At 37.3% G+C, this 16,442-nt stretch overlaps 1 protein-coding gene across 3 annotated transcripts in view; it reads right to left on the reverse strand.

Moving 5' to 3' along the window:
* Positions 1-16,442, reverse strand: part of LOC136863874 (solute carrier family 25 member 44) — a 396,581-nt gene that overhangs the window by 131,966 nt on the left and 248,173 nt on the right. The window lies entirely within an intron of this gene.

The following is a 16,442-nucleotide window of genomic DNA, read 5'->3' on the forward strand; positions in this document are numbered from 1 at the left end:
GGTGAACTTGAAATATTCTTGAATTCATTTCCAGTTGATATTTTATGTATTAATGAACACTGGCTTGTAAAGAATGAGGTTGGTTTTTATATCCCAGCAGGATATGAGATAGTTACATATTTTTGTTGAAGTAGGATTTCTAATGGGGGAGTTGCAATATATGGGAAAATAAACTCTAATATGAAATGCACTGTTTTAGATTTAAAGGAGTATTGTATAGAAAAGTTATTTGAAGTGGCCGGAGTGATATTTACAAATACTAAATTGATAATTATTTCCCTGTACGGAACACCAGATTCTGATAGTCATGCCGTTCTGAATGTGTGGGATAATTTTGCAGAGTACTTAGCGAGGTATCGGAATTACAAAATCTATTGCACAGGTGATATTAATATTAATATTGTAGTTGAATCATCCATCAAAAAACAATTTTGTGATATGTTGTCATTAATGCTTTCACGGCCCGTACTTAAAGACATGATACTGTATAGGCTTTGTCAAGAAAATAAGGTGAAATTCTTAACGTTTCGCAGGGAACTGTGCTCTGCGCCGGCTTCTTGTGGACAGTAGAGATTTCTTCTGAGGATGCAGAGCACAGTTCCCAAAAAGTATCATGTCAATATTGTGATATTTTCAGGTCTCATGATTTCTATCTTGCCAATGATCAACCCACCAGGAAAAATTCTTGTTTGGACAACATAATCACTAATGTTCAAAACAGTGACTTCACATGTGGTGTTACAGAGCATATATTGTCTGCTCACAGTGGTCTCTGGCTAAAATTAAGAACTGAATTGGAAAAGCAATATGACAATAGGCAATTTAAACATTTCAGGAGGTTGGGAGAAAATAACATTTTAAAGCTAAGAAATGATTTAATTCACATCAATTTTCAAAACATTATACTAAACTCTAATAATGCCCCAGAAGCAACTGAAAATGTTATACAGTTACTAGGTTATTGTGTGGAAGAGTGCTGTCCTAGAACTACAAAGGTAATTAACGGATCAGGTAAACTCAAAGGGAAGCATAAAGGGAAATGGTACACTCCTCACCTTGCAACTATCAGGAATTTAATGATGATCTATTACAATAAAGCAAAGCAAGGAAAACAAACAGATAAAGAAAATTATACCCTCATTAAAAAAATCTACCACAAGGAAATTCAACTAGCAAAACAACAAGCTAATGATTATTTTATAAATAACTCTAAAAATAAATGTAAAGCGGCCTGCTCCATCATAAATGATGAAATTGGGAGGGCAAAGAGTGAAAATTCTGTGCCAATAGAACCAAATGTACTTAATGAATACTTTATAAACAGTGCCAAACATATGAATATCAGTAACACCTCTGGAGACAATGAAACTGCATACAACAATCTACTAAAGAATAGTGTAACTCCTGAAAATAACAGACCCCCTGAATTTAAATGGCAAGTTATAAACCCTAAGAAAGTCTGCAAAATAGTTTCAGAATTAAATTCTTCAAACTGTGAAGACTACTATGGCATAAGTAATTTTATTCAAAAACAATTTATTGACATAATAATAATTCCTTTAACTCGGCTGAGGGGACTTTCCCAGATTGTCTAAAAATTACAGTTACAATTCCTGTGTTAAGAAAGGAGATGTTATGGATCCAGACAGTTATCGACCCATTTCAATTGTTCCAATCATATCTAAGATAATAGAACATTGTATAAAGGAACAGCTATCTGTATATTTTGAAAAGTATAATTTATTAAATGCCGCACAGTTTGGGTTCAGAACAAATAAATCCACCATTAAAGCCTTAGAAGCTGTTGTGACTGAAGTAATTCAAGGCTTTGAGTCTCTCCACATTACAAGTGCTACACTGTTAGACCTCAGCAAAGCTTCTGATTCAGTACCACACAATATACTAGTAAGTAAGCTTAGCTACTATGGCGTGAAAGATTTAGAGTTATTATTAATTACATCCTACCTCAATAACAGGTATCAAATTGTACTGGTAGAAAATCAACGATCTGGGGCTCTCAAAGTAAAAACAGGGGTGGTTCAGGGTTCAGTTATAGGAACTTCCTCTTCCTTGTGCATATAAATGATATTGTTAGTAATTTACCCTGTAGGTCAGTGTTCTATGCAGATGATATTACTATCATAACAAGCACAGAGACTTAAAATATTGAGGAGTAAAGGACAGAAATGCTACACAATCCATCCTCTTGGTTGCAGGCAAATAAACTTATCCTAAATAAAAACAAGACAGAAGTGATCTACTTCCATTTAATTAATTCAGGTCTGGGTGATAATGATCAAAATTTTGTCAAATTATTGGGATTGTATCTGGATTGTAACCTAACCTGGAACACACACACTCAAAAGTTATGTACAAACTAACTAGAGTGATATTTTTGCTTCGCAGACTTAAAGGATCAGTTAGTAGTAGTCAGATGATGAGTGCATACTATGCCTTCTTTCACTCACACTTATCATATGGTACCATGTTATGGGGTAACTCAACAGGGGCTCAAGATGTGTTCAAGTGGCAAAAGAAGGCAATAAGATGTATTAAAGATAAGGCCACAAGGGAGTCATGTAGACCTATGTTCAAAGACCTTGCAATTATGATTCTTCACTCATTATACATTTATCATAGTATACTCAATAATAAAGAAAATCTCGTCGACCTAAAAACTCGCAGAAAGTACAATCATATGGCACAAGATATAGGAACGATTTAGACTTATCACATGTTAGGCTGAGGAAATCACAAGAAAACTATAAGTGTAATGGCATTAAATTATTCAACAAACTACCTCCCCAACTAAAGGATATGCCCAATGTAACTTCAAAAGAACCCTGAAAATTTGGTTGACATCCAATACCGTCTACTCAGTATCTGAATTTGAAGGAAAAATAACACTGTTTCAAGGTGGGTAATAAAGGCCAACGCCATCCTAACACGTTGGTAAATTAGTAGTTATTTATCACTCTCTTGAACGAATAGTGTTATGTTTATTTTAACTCTTGTGTACATAGTTGTATTTATGTTATGTGCTTAATGCAATACTTGTAATATTTTGTAACTATGCAATAAAATTATTCTAGGATCAATGTTGGCTAAAATGCCAGAAGCGCAAGCTCCCATAGGAAGGCCTTCCTGTCTGTATATCTTCTTGTTAAATGTGAAATAACTGTGTTCCGAAACAAATTTAAGTATATTAATGAAGTCTTCTATTTCTGGTGGGCTAAGTTGTTTGTGTTCTATTAAATTCTTCCTAATGATTTGTATTGTTTCATCTACTGGAATATTTGTATACATGTCTCTGATATCAAAAGAACATGTTACATGATGTGGTGTTAACTTAAAATTCTTAAGTACTTTACAGAAATCTACTGAATTTTTTATTGGTGTCTTATTGTGAAAAATGTAATGATTAGTTAAGAATGCATGTATGTATTGGGATGCTTTGTAAGAAGTGTGCTAGGGAAATTTATAACTGGTCTTATGGGTATTCCTTCTTTGTGTAACTTGGGTAAGGCCCTTTTAATAATAGTAAGACAGCAATCAGCTTCTGGGATCCTGAATTAATTCAATTCAAAAGACACTTTTATAAAATTAAAACAAACAACATTCACCTTGGAAGGAGCAAATGAAGAGAACATCCTTGTAAAATACAGAACAGTGAAAAAGGAAAATTATTTTTCAAAAACATTTCATTAGTAGACAAGCAGAATATCATATATCATAGTTAAAATTGCTGGAAACAAAAACATTTTTTATAACATCTGTTCCAATGAATAGATATAGTTTTAAAATAAGTAAATCCATTTCCCTCCAATATCACCATCCCATTCAACCATCTACATTGATTTTAATTTATTTTAATTTTTTAAATTCACATAGAATTTAAGTAAAACAAGGTACTCATTAAGATGTTCTTAAGAAGATAAATACTTTGTAATTTCACCTAAGCGTTGTAATACAGCTGAAGATGTTCCAAATGGAATGAAACATGTAGCCTATTGTATATGACTGATTAATTTGCTTAATGCAAATGTAAGTAAAATGAAAATGGGGTCCACCTTTTCAATACAATGAATATTTATTGATATGAGTATATATCACATGTTGTTTAAAGAAGATTGGAACTAGTTTCGACGCTCATTGCGCGTCATCATCAGCCAATGAATCAATTGAGCAAAACACAACCTATCAAACAACAATATAAAACATATGATAGCACTTACAAGAAAAATGCTAAATTATGACTAGTTAAAAAATCAAACACATGACAGCAAACAAAATGACAAATGTTAAAAGTTAAATTGTAACAAGTTAAAACGTTGAAAGCAAATCAGAGAAGGTAACCCAGTTGTTAAGGTATGATACACGAGAAAATAGTCCAGCTTGAGGTGAACAGAACATAAGGTGTATCTTATAAAACACTTGACTGCACCTACAAAGACAAATTTTAAATGTAACATTAAATTGATTAGAGTATGGTGCATATGACCATCTAAAACACATGACAGCACCTATAATGTCACTGTTAGATTATAACAAGTTAAACTGATGAGGTGTGTCTGACCGTAAAGTATAAAATTTGAGAAGGTATCCCAGTTCTTGAGCCTTGATACACAAGAGGTGTACAGCTTGAGGTGCATAGATCATAAGGTAACCTGTGTTATCAGTGGGAAGAATAAACCTTGTTCTCTTAAGTTGTGGTAATTAACAGGCTGAATTCAGATGGTTCTGAAGCCAACAATGTGGTCATGTGAAGATCATAATTTGAATCAACGTTATGATTCCCAGTTCAGTATAGAAACGTGGAGACCTGACGAAAAGATTGAAAGCAAAATTAGGCGTGATATATACGCCTTTGCTGGCAGGACCTAGTGTTTACAGTGCACTATGTCTTCTGGTATGGGCTAAAGCAATTTTGTTACTTTCATTGATCTGTCTCTGTCTTATCCTTGGCTTTGAGAATATGCAAGTGACTGAGGTATGAGCGATGCTAGTAATGCGATTCTTTGTGCAGCCAGTCCCTGCTATGAATGGTGTGAAAACGTTGCTCATAGGGTCAGTTGGTGCATGCATTTCAGTGGGCTTGGCAGACTGATATGTAATAGCAACTTATGGCTTGGTGAGGAAAGCAACGGGAAACTACCTCACTCCTCATTTCCCTAGTACGCCTCTTCAGTGATGCCTAGGCCATCTATGACAGCTGATGGCAGAGCTGTTGAGGTTCCAGCCAGCCTTAGGGCTGAAGACTGAACATACACACATAAATGTACATGGACAAAAGAAAGATAAGGGAAAAGAGGCGAACTCACCTTGAGCAGCGTGATGGCACAGTTGTTGAAAGGAGAGGAGCTGGGCTACTGAAGAGAGCAATAATGGTGGCGCGAGTAACGGACAGGAAGGGAAAGTGAGGGGAGGGAAAGGGGAAAAAAAGGAGGAGCTAAAGCTGGAGAGTAGGGCTAAGGTGGGGCAGAGGGATGAGGTAGTAGGGGTAAGTGACGGGGATGTGTATTGCACATGGCTTGAAAGATTGCGCTAGTGTTTGGAAATATGATATTTTTAATTAAGTTAATTAAGATATCGAAAAGGATATTAGGCTTCTCAGAAGTTTCATTTAAATTGAAGTTAGGATTAAAGTATTGATCAAAATGGATAAAACAATTTTCAATTATATTCATGAGAGGCCCTTAATTGGCCATTTGAAGGATCTCTAAATCATGTTCGATGTCAGTAAACTTGTGGTTGGAGTCGGAGATGTGTTGTCCTATTGCTGGAAACCTATTATATTTTATAGCGTTGACATGCTCTGAATATCTAGTCGTGAAACTGTGCCCTGTTTGTCCAATGTATGAGGAATTGTATTTGTGCATTTGAATCTGTAGATTCCGGACTTTGAAAAGGTGTTGGATATATTAACTGATGGGGAACTGTGCAGAATTTCAGAATTCCTGTTATTTGTTCTGAAGGAAATTTTTACGTTGCGCTTTCTGAAGAGATTGGTGACTTTGTAGACATCTTTGTTGAAAGTAAAGGTGGAAGAATTGGCATCTTTAGGTTTTTCTTTAGTAAGAGTGGTCTTAGGTCGGTGTCTGAATTTATTGATAATCTGTTCTATAAAGGACTTATTGTAACCGTTAAATTTGGCAATTGCATGAATAGTATCAAGTTCGTTGTTCAAGTCTTTCTTTTACATGGGTATTGTGAAGGCACGGTGGACTAAACTATTATAGGTAGCACGTTTATATGCTTGGGGATGTGTGGAGTCTTGACAAATGGTAGTTTCAGTTTGTGTGGGTTTCCTGAAAATTTTGTAAGATAAACAGAAGGGTGTCTATGAATAGTCAAATCTAAAAAATTTGATTACTTTGTGTTTCAGATTCAAGTATAAATTTAATGTGGGTATTGATGCTGTTAAGATCATGAAGGGCGGAGGCCGCGTTATTAATTTGTTCATAATTATGAATGTGTCATCCACGTATCTGGCCCATAGAAGAATGTTAGGAAAATTGTTGTTGTTGATTTTTGAGTGTTCCAGATAATTTAAATAAATCTCCACTAAGATTCCAGAGGCAGGTGATCCCATTGCTAATCTGTCTTCTTGATAAATAGTTTTGTCAAAAGTGAAAAAGTTATTATTGACGACTAATTTCAGAATGGAGATGAAATCATGTATTTCAAGTTTGCTAAGAGGACTATATTTCTTTAAGTTACTTTCAATATTGGGGAAGAGCTTTGCTGTTTGTATTCTTGGATACATGTTGGCTATGTCTAGGTTGTAAGTCAAAATTCTTTAGTTTGTCACTTAGTTCAATGGTGTTCTTAACTGACTTATTGGAGAGAAAATGGTAGTTTTTAGCCAAGAAACTTTGGACAAATTGAGAAGCTTTATACAGAGGACTAGGTCTACAGTTAATAATAAGGCAGATAGGGATGTTGGCCTTATGGACCATTGGGAGAGCTTTAGCTGTAGGTAGACCTGGGTTCATATTTAAAAGCTTAGATTTCTCATGGTCCGTAAAAAGAAAGGAATTGTTCTTTAGGGTTTGTTTTAATTGTCGTTGAATTTGTTGGGTTGGGTCTTTCTTAATTATTGAAAAGGTGCTGTTGTTAAAAATTTCCCAATTTTTAGAGACATAGTTTTATTCATTATAACTGGGGTATTACCTTTACCAGCTTTAGTGATTATTAGGTCATTATTACTGATTTTCTTGTCCGACTCGTTGGCTGAACGGTCAGCCTACTGGCCTTCGGTCCAGAGGGTCCCGGGTTCGATTCCCGGCCGGGTCGGGGATTTTAACCTACATTAGTTAATTCCAGTGGCTCGGGGGCTGGGTGTTTGTGCTGTCCCCAACATCCCTGCAACACACACCACACATAACACTATCCTCCACCACAAAAAACATGCAGTTACCTACACATGGCAGATGCCGCCCACCCTCATCGGAGGGTCTGCCTTAGAAGGGCTGCACCCGGCTAGATATAGCCACACGAAATTTTTTTAAAAAAAACTTATTTTCTTTTTAAGTTCGGTGATTTGTTTGTGTTCGGAAATTGACTTATTGTCACTGGGATTAGTGGAGGTGACCCTTTTATTTACGCTGTCAGAGGTAAACATTTTGTCTAATTTTCTTTTTACGTCGAATCTAAGTTCGTCATGTTGTTCTAGCAGCATTTTGTTGATGGCGGCTTCAGACTCAATAACTAGTTTAGTGGCGATGATAATTTTGTTCAGGTTAGGCCATTAATCAATTTTTTAGATTTAACTATTCATAGACACCCTTCCTCTTTTCTTACAAAATTTTCAGGAAACCCACACAAACTGAAACTACCATTCGTCATGACTCCACACATCCCCAAGCACATAAACGTGCCACCTATAATACTTTAGTCCACCGTGCCTTCACAATACCCATGTAAAAGAAAGACTTGAACAACGAACTTGATACTATCTGTACAATCGCCAAATTTAACGGTTACAATACGTCCTTTATAGAACAGATCATCAATAAATTCAGACACCAACCTAAGACCACTCTTACTAAAGAAAAATCTGAAGAAGCCAATTCTTCCACCTTTACTTTCAACAAAGATGTCTACAAAGTCACCAATCTCTTCAGAAAGTGCAACGTAAAAATTTCCTTCAGAACAAATAACAGGAATTCTGAAATTCTGCACAATTCCCCATCAGTTAATATATCCAACAATTTTTCAAAGTCCGGAATCTACAGATTCAAATGCAATGAATGCAATTCCTCATGCGTTGGATAAACAGGGTGCAGCTTCACGACTAGATATTCAGAGCATGTCAACGCTATAAGATATAATAGATTATCGGCAATAGGTCAACACATCTCTGACTCGAACCACAAGTTTACCGACATCGATCATGATTTAGAGATCCTTCAAATGGCCAATAAAGGGCCTCTCATGAATATAATTGAAAATTGTTTTATCCATTTTGATCAATACTTTAATCCTAACTTCAACTTAAATGAAACTTCTGAGAAGCCTAATATCCTTTTCGATATCTTAATTAACTTGTTTAAAAATATCATATTTCCAAACACTAGCGCAATCTTTCAGGCCATGTGCAATACACATCCCCGTCACTTACCCCCACTACCCCATCCCTCTGCCCCACCTTAGCCCTACTCCCCAGCTTTAGTTCCTCTTTTTTTTTCCCCTTCCCCTCCCCTCACTATCCCTTCCCCCTCCGTTACACGGCATCTGTATGCTAAAGGACATACAAGAAAGAACACAAGCCCACGGGAAGAAGTATGTAATCTTCATTGATTACATCAAAGCCTTTGACATTGTCAAAAGAACTAAATTAATCGAGAAACTGGAAAGCCTTGTCAGACGATTGGATATAACGAATTTAATAGCTAACATACTAGCGGCAAACCAAGTGCAAATCAGTGACGGGGTATCACAATCAGACTGGATAGATCAGACCATCGGAGTGCTACAAGGGGACCCCTTGAGCCCTTTATTGTTCAATGCGCTGACCCAGGATCTCCCTACAAATATCAAAAAGGAAGCACAAAATGTAAGCATATACATATATGCGGATGATATGTCACTAGCCTTTGATAACATAAAAGATTTGCAAAACAGAATGGAGCTTGTCACACAATGGGCGGATGACAACGAGCTAAGAATGAATCTAAAGAAGACAGAATTAATGGTATTCAGGAGAGGCGGATGCTTATCGAAAGGGGACTACATTGTATGTGCGGAACATACATTAACACCGAAAAACCAGTTCACATATCTAGGGATCACACTACAAGTCTCCGGGATGACCTTCTCGGTACACATAAAGAAGAGATTAGCTGCTGCACTTAGAAGCATAAGTGAAATCTAACATCTGCAAAAAATGTCACTGGAGACGGCCATGAAACGTTTCCAAGTCTAAGTGCTACCAATGCTCACATACGGAATGGAAGTAATATGGGAGTACCTATCTTGTAAACAGCTACGAGAACTGGAAAGCATGAAACCAAGATACCTTAAGAGGGTCCTAGGGGTATCTAAATTCACCCGATCCCGGTACATATATGTTTTAGCACGGGAAACATTCTTGATAGAGGATTTAAGACTACAAATGCCTCTACAGCAAACTCCGGCATACGAGGAACTGTTACGAGACTCGATCAAGGAAAGCTTTTACAGTACAGACGTACTGATAAATAAGGTTTGGATGAAAGAGGAATATGAGTTGAGACATTTGGTGATATGCTTTGCAATACATGGCTTTCATCACCGTATCTGTGCCAAGAAATGCTACCACCGGGCCAGTCAGGAGTGTGTATGTGTATTGTGCAATGAACAGTGTGATACATATCATGTAATGAAGTGCAAGAAGAGAACAGTATCTCTGAATCAATTTTGCTCTGAAGAAAGTTCTCCTTGAGTGAATTGTAATTTACTTGATGTAATATGCAAATTTTGCACATTGTTCGCAATAAATTTTTTAAATTATTATTGCTCTCTTCAGTAGCCCAGCTCCTCTCCGTTCAACAACTGTGCCATCACGCTGCTCAAGGCGAGTTCGCCTGTTTTTCCTTACCTTTATTTTGTCCATGTACATATATATCACACCTAATTTGGCTTTCAATCTTGTTGTCAGGTCTCCACGTTTCCATACTGAACTGGGAATCATAACTTCGATTCAAATTATGATATTTACATGACCACATTGTTGGCTTCGGAACCACCTGAATTCAGCCTGTTATTTACCACAACTTAAGAGAACAAGGTTTATTCTTCCCACTGATATCACAGGTTACCTTATGATCTATGTACCTCAAGCTGGGCTATTCTCTTGTGCATCAAGACTCAACAACTGGGATACCTTCTCAAATTTCATACTTTACAGTCAAATGCACCTCATCATATATATATATATATATATATATATTGTTATAATCTAACAGTAACATTATAGGTGCTGTCATGTGTTTTAGATGGTCATACGCACCATACTCTAATCAATTTAATGTTACATTTAAAATTTGTCTTTGTAGGTGCAGTCAAGTGTTTTATAAGATACACCTTATGTTCTATACACCTCAAGATGGACTATTTTCTTGTGTATCATACCTCAACAACTGGGTTACCTTCTCTGATTTGCTTTCAATGTTTTAACTTGTTACAATTTAACTTTTAACATTTGTCATTTTATTTGCTGTCATGTGTTTGATATTTTAACTAGTTATAATTTAACTTTTTATTTTTTTGTAAGTGCTATCAAGTGTTTTATATTGTTGTTTGATAAGTTGTGTCTTGCTCAATTGATTCATTGGCTGATGCCGATACACAATGAGCGTCGAAACTAGTACCAATCTTCTTTAAACGACATGTGATATATACTCACATCAATAAATATTCATTGTTTTAAAAAGGTGGACCCTTAACATTTTCATTTTACTGCAATCCCAGTTCAATACAGAACACAATGAAGTTTCTAACTTCCAATCAGCAAATATAAGTAGCAAAAAGGTGGAAATTTACTGTTACTGATTCAATGTAAATAGGATTTGATACGGGAAATGAAGCTGATTTCTTGCAAACAGTACTTAAGTTCAGCCTTGCAATTAGCTCATTTGGGAAATGTTTTTATAGAAGCTAGTAGAATATCATTCCGTCTTCACTATTTTCTGAGAACGAGTGATGTTACACAGAGGTACTGTACAATCGACTGCCGCGGCTAGCGATGCATAATAAAGACACAGACATTGAAGGTCGGTTTTCATGCATGAGTGGGGATGAAGGGAAGCAGCGTGGTTACCATGGTAGCTGCCAGTGGTGTTCATTACTGTTACATCGTGAATGCAAGACGACCCGTGATTTTTCACATGAAATTCTGAGAAAAAACGTTGCCTTGGATTCGGGGAAATACGGTACTTCGAACATTTGATCACGGTCACCCTGCTCTATACAGATCAGGTAGAGTTATAATTGCCCAGAAATGTGTTACTGGAAAATCACCATTTCTTGTTGAAAGCTTTCTGTAATGTTTCCTTCTATAGTACAACATTCAGTTTTTTTTTTTTTTTTTTTTCTTCCAGCGTTCAGTACTGACCTCATAAATTTCTTATATACAATAAAATACTGATACTGGATGAGATTATATTTAAATTTCTCCCTCCTCTTCTTTTTGTCTCTTCTGGAATGCCTTTCAGGATAACTAGTTTTACAGTAACTCCTATAATTATTCACAAATGCAAGTCTGTTTTTCTGCATTTCAACAACTCTTCTAACAAGGCACTTAGGTCGAGGTAGCTCATTCCCTATTTCATGTAGCACATTGATAAACTCATTACACTGTTCATGAAGTTCAACAGGAAACAACTGTCTTTCTAACAGTGCACGAAATTTTGGTTCAAATGCCTGTACAACACTGAGTAGTTGTTTCAACTGAGGATTCAGCTAAGCTTATATGGCTGTTGTGCTTAGTTTAGTGACATACGGTTCGGTACCGGTATCGTAATTAGGATACGTCTTAAAGTAGTTTAAAATTACTGTAGTGTACTGTACAGTGGTAGTAGAGGTATCCGTAGAAACTCTTATTAAAATACTGTTGTTGTAATTAGAATAGGCTTAATTGCAGTTTGGAATTGTGTAGTTCTTGTGTAGGCTATTACTTTCGATATTCAGTAATTAACAGCAGTTTTTATCCTGTCAGGGGTTGTAGGATAAAAAAAAATAGAGCACGACTAAGTAATATTGTAGTGTAGTCGAATATTAATTACCTTATTGTTGTGTACTATCCCAGACAATACATCCCTCCGTTCATTTATTTTTTGCAAATAAGTTATTTTATTTTTAATTTCTTTTTCCCCGTAAAGAATGGCTAAGGAGCGCAAGTGTACTTACTGTGGGTGTAGCAAGGCATTGAGGGGTATGAGGGAGGAGTTGGAAAGTTTGAGGGAGATAATTAGGATTCTCACAGAAGACAGGAAGGAAGATAGGACTCCCTCAAACAATGTACAGGTTACAGTAGGTGTACAAGAGGGAGGGGAAGGAAAGGGAGGAGTTGTAGAAGACAGGTGGTCTAATGTTCTAAGGAGAAGGAGACTGCAGGCTAAGGGCTCTATTCAGGATCAGAATTCAGGACAGGTGTCTGTGCGAAATCAGTACGAGTCACTCCAGGTAGAACAACAGAGGGAAGATGAGGGACAGGGAACTGTTGCTGAGATGTGTGGAAGTAGGAGGAAGGGAAAAGGTAGGATAGGAAAACGTAGAGTAGAGGATAGGAAAAGACAAGTGGAACAGGGTCATGGGAAGGAGAAAAGGGAGGAGGAAGTAGCTTCTGCAGCTATCAGGAAAGATAGGGCTGACCAGGAGGGGAGGGGATCAAATGAGGTGGGTAGGGTTGAGGCTCTGGTCATGGGGGATTCCATCGTTAGACACGTGGGGAAAGTGTGTGGAGGAAAGTGTACCAGGGTAGAGTGTTATCCAGGAATTAGGTTGAGGCAGATGTTGAGGAAAGTAGAAAAGAGAGAAGAGGGGAAGGAGAAGGTGGTAGTGTTTCACGTTGGTACCAACAACGTAAGGCAAGCTGATATAAGTACCAACATAGTTGGGGATGTGTGGGATCTGGTAAATGCAGCACGGGTGAAGTTTAAGAAAGCGGAGATTGTTATTAGTGGAATACTGTGTAGGAGGGATACTGACTGGAGGGTGATTGGGGATTTAAATGAGACTATGGAGTGGGTATGTGGGAAACTGGGAGTGAAATTTCTAGATCCTAATGGGTGGGTAGGATATAGGGATCCCGCGCTCAGATGGCCTTCATTTAAACCGCAGTGGTACGTATAAGTTAGGAAATTTGTTTGGAAGGGTAATTGGGAGGTACATTCAGGGAAACAGGATGGCCTAGGGAGCGGTGATAAGGGAACAGGGAACTGGAAATCAAGTAGGGATGACATAAAATTGTTAGTGTTGAACTGTAGAAGTATTATAAGGAAAGGAATAGAATTGAGTAATTTAATAGATATATATTTACCAGATATTGTAATAGGAGTTGAATCATGGCTGAGAAATGATATAATGGATGCAGAAATTTTCTCACAGCACTGGAGTGTGTATCGTAGAGATAGGATAGGAAGGGTGGGAGGGGGAGTGTTCATTCTGGTGAAAGAAGAATTTGTAAGCTACAAAAAAATTAAAGATGAGACACATGAAATTCTAGGTGTAAGGCTCATTTCTAAAGATAATAGGCAACTTGATATATTTGGAGTGTACAGATCGGGAAAGGGTAGCACTGACGTGGATTCGGAATTATTTGATAGGATAGTCAGCTATGTGGGAAACGACATGGAAAGAAAAGTGATTGTAGCGGGAGATCTGAATTTGCCAGATGTCAATTGGGAAGGAAATGCGAACAACAGAAAGCATGACCAACAAATGGCAAATAAGTTAATATGGGAAGGACAGCTGATTCAGAAAGTGATGGAACCAACCAGAGGGAAAAATATCCTTGATGTCGTGCTGATAAAACCAGATGAGCTCTATAGGGAAACTGAAGTAACAGATGGTATTAGTGATCATGAAGCTGTTTTTGTGGTAGTTAAAAATAAATAGGACTGTTAGGCAGTACCATATGGCTGATAAAGCAGGCATGAGGCAGTTTCTAAAAAGTGATTATGATCGGTGGTAAACGGTAAATAAAAATGTAAACAGACTCTGGGATGGGTTTAAAGAAACTGTTGAGGAATGCGAAAACAGGTTTGTACCATTAAGGGTGGTAAGGAATGGTAAAGACCCACCTTATTATAATATAGAAATAAAGAGACTAAGAAGGAGGTGCAGACTGGACAGAAATAGAGTTAGAAATGGCTGTGGAAGTAAGGAGAAATTGAAGGAACTTACCAGAAAATTGAATCTAGCAAAGAAGGCAGCTAAGGATAACATGATGCCAAGCATAATTGGCAGTCATACAAATTTTAGTGAAAAATGGAAGGGTATGTATAGCTACTTTAAGGCGGAAGCAGGTTCCAAGAAGGACATTCCAGGAATAATTAATGAACAAGGGGAGTGTGTATGTGAGGATCTTCAAAAGGCAGAAGTATTCAGTCAGCAGTATGTAAAGATTGTTGGTTACAAAGAAAATGTCGAGATACAGGAGGAGACTAAGGCCAAAGAAGTAATAAAATTTACATATGACAACAATGACATTTACAATAAGATACAAAAGTTGAAAACTAGAAAAGCGGCTGGAATTGATCAGATTTCTGGGGATATACTAAAGACAACGGGTTGGGATATAGTACCATATCTGAAGTACTTATTTGATTATTGTTTGGTTGAAGGAGCTATACCAGATGAATGTAGAGTTGCCATAGTAGCCCCTGTGTATAAAGGAAAGGGTGATAGACATAAAGCTGAAAATTACAGGCCAGTAAGTTTGACATGCATTGTATGTAAGCTTTGGGAAGGCATTCTTTCTGATTATATTAGACATGTTTGCGAAATTAATAACTGGTTCGATAGAAGGCAATTCGGTTTTAGGAAAGGTTATTCCACTGAAGCTCAACTTGTAGGATTCCAGCAAGATATAGCAGATATCTTGGATTCTGGAGGTCAAATGGACTGTATCGCGATTGACCTGTCTAAAGCATTTGATAGGGTGGATCATGGGAGACTACTGGCAAAAATGAGTGCAACTGGACTAGACAAAAGAGTGACTGAATGGGTTGCTATATTTCTAGAAAATAGATCTCAGAGAATTAGGGTAGGTGAAGCTTTATCTGACCCTGTAATAATTAAGAGGGGAATTCCTCAAGGCAGTATTATCGGACCTTTATGTTTTCTTATATATATAAATGATATGAGTAAAGGCGTGGAATCAGAGGTAAGGCTTTTTGCGGATGATTTTATTCTCTATAGAGTGATAAATAAGTTACAAGATTGTGAGCAACTGCAGCGTGACCTCGAAAATGTTGTGAGATGGACAGCAGGCAATGGTATGATGATAAACGGGGTTAAAAGTCAGGTTGTGAGTTTCACAAATAGAAAAAGTCCCCTCAGTTTTAATTACTGTGTTGATGGGGTGAAAGTTCCTTTTGGGGATCATTGTAACTATCTAGGTATTAATATAAGGAAAGATCTTCATTGGGGTATTCACATAAATGGGATTGTAAATAAAGGGTACAGATCCCTGCACATGGTTATGAGGGTGTTTAGGGGTTGTAGTAAGGATGTAAAGGAAAGGGCATATAAGTCTCTGGTAAGACCCCAACTAGAGTATGGTTCCAGTGTATGGGACCCTCACCAGGATTACCTGATTCAAGAACTGGAAAAAATCCAAAGAAAAGCAGCTCGATTTGTTCTGGGTGATTTCCGACAAAAGAGTAGCGTTACAAAAATGTTGCAATGTTTGGGTTGGGAAGAATTGAGAGAAAGAAGAAGAGCTGCTCGACTAAGTGGTATGTGATATAGATGTTGATTCCCATAGGGAATCTGAAATATTTGTCCTGAGTGAGTAAATTTATAATACCAATATAAATGGTCCATTATTGGACATTATAAACCCTCCAGCTAACCCATTCTTGGTTGCCAGCGTTTCACCCTCGTGTGCTAGGGTGGGCTCATCAGTTGGTACCTAGCACACCTACCAATACGCTGGCTAGTGCATACCATGGAGGCCAGTGCGTAGGCTAACTGGAGCCACCGGCAGTGCCAATGCACTAAGAGACTTTGTCTCATCACTAAAAATTGATGCCTGCTTGGCCATCAGATGATATAGATGTTGATTCCCATAGGGAATCTGAAATATTTGTCCTGAATGAGTAAATTTATAATTCCAATATAAATGGTCCATCTTTGGACATTATAAACCCTCCAGCTAACCCATTCTTGGTTGCCAGCGTTTCACCCTCGTGTGCTAGGGTGGGCTCATCAGTTGGTACCTAGCACACCTACCA

The sequence above is a fragment of the Anabrus simplex genome, chromosome 2 (assembly GCF_040414725.1).
Source record: "Anabrus simplex isolate iqAnaSimp1 chromosome 2, ASM4041472v1, whole genome shotgun sequence".
Taxonomy (NCBI): domain Eukaryota; kingdom Metazoa; phylum Arthropoda; class Insecta; order Orthoptera; family Tettigoniidae; genus Anabrus; species Anabrus simplex.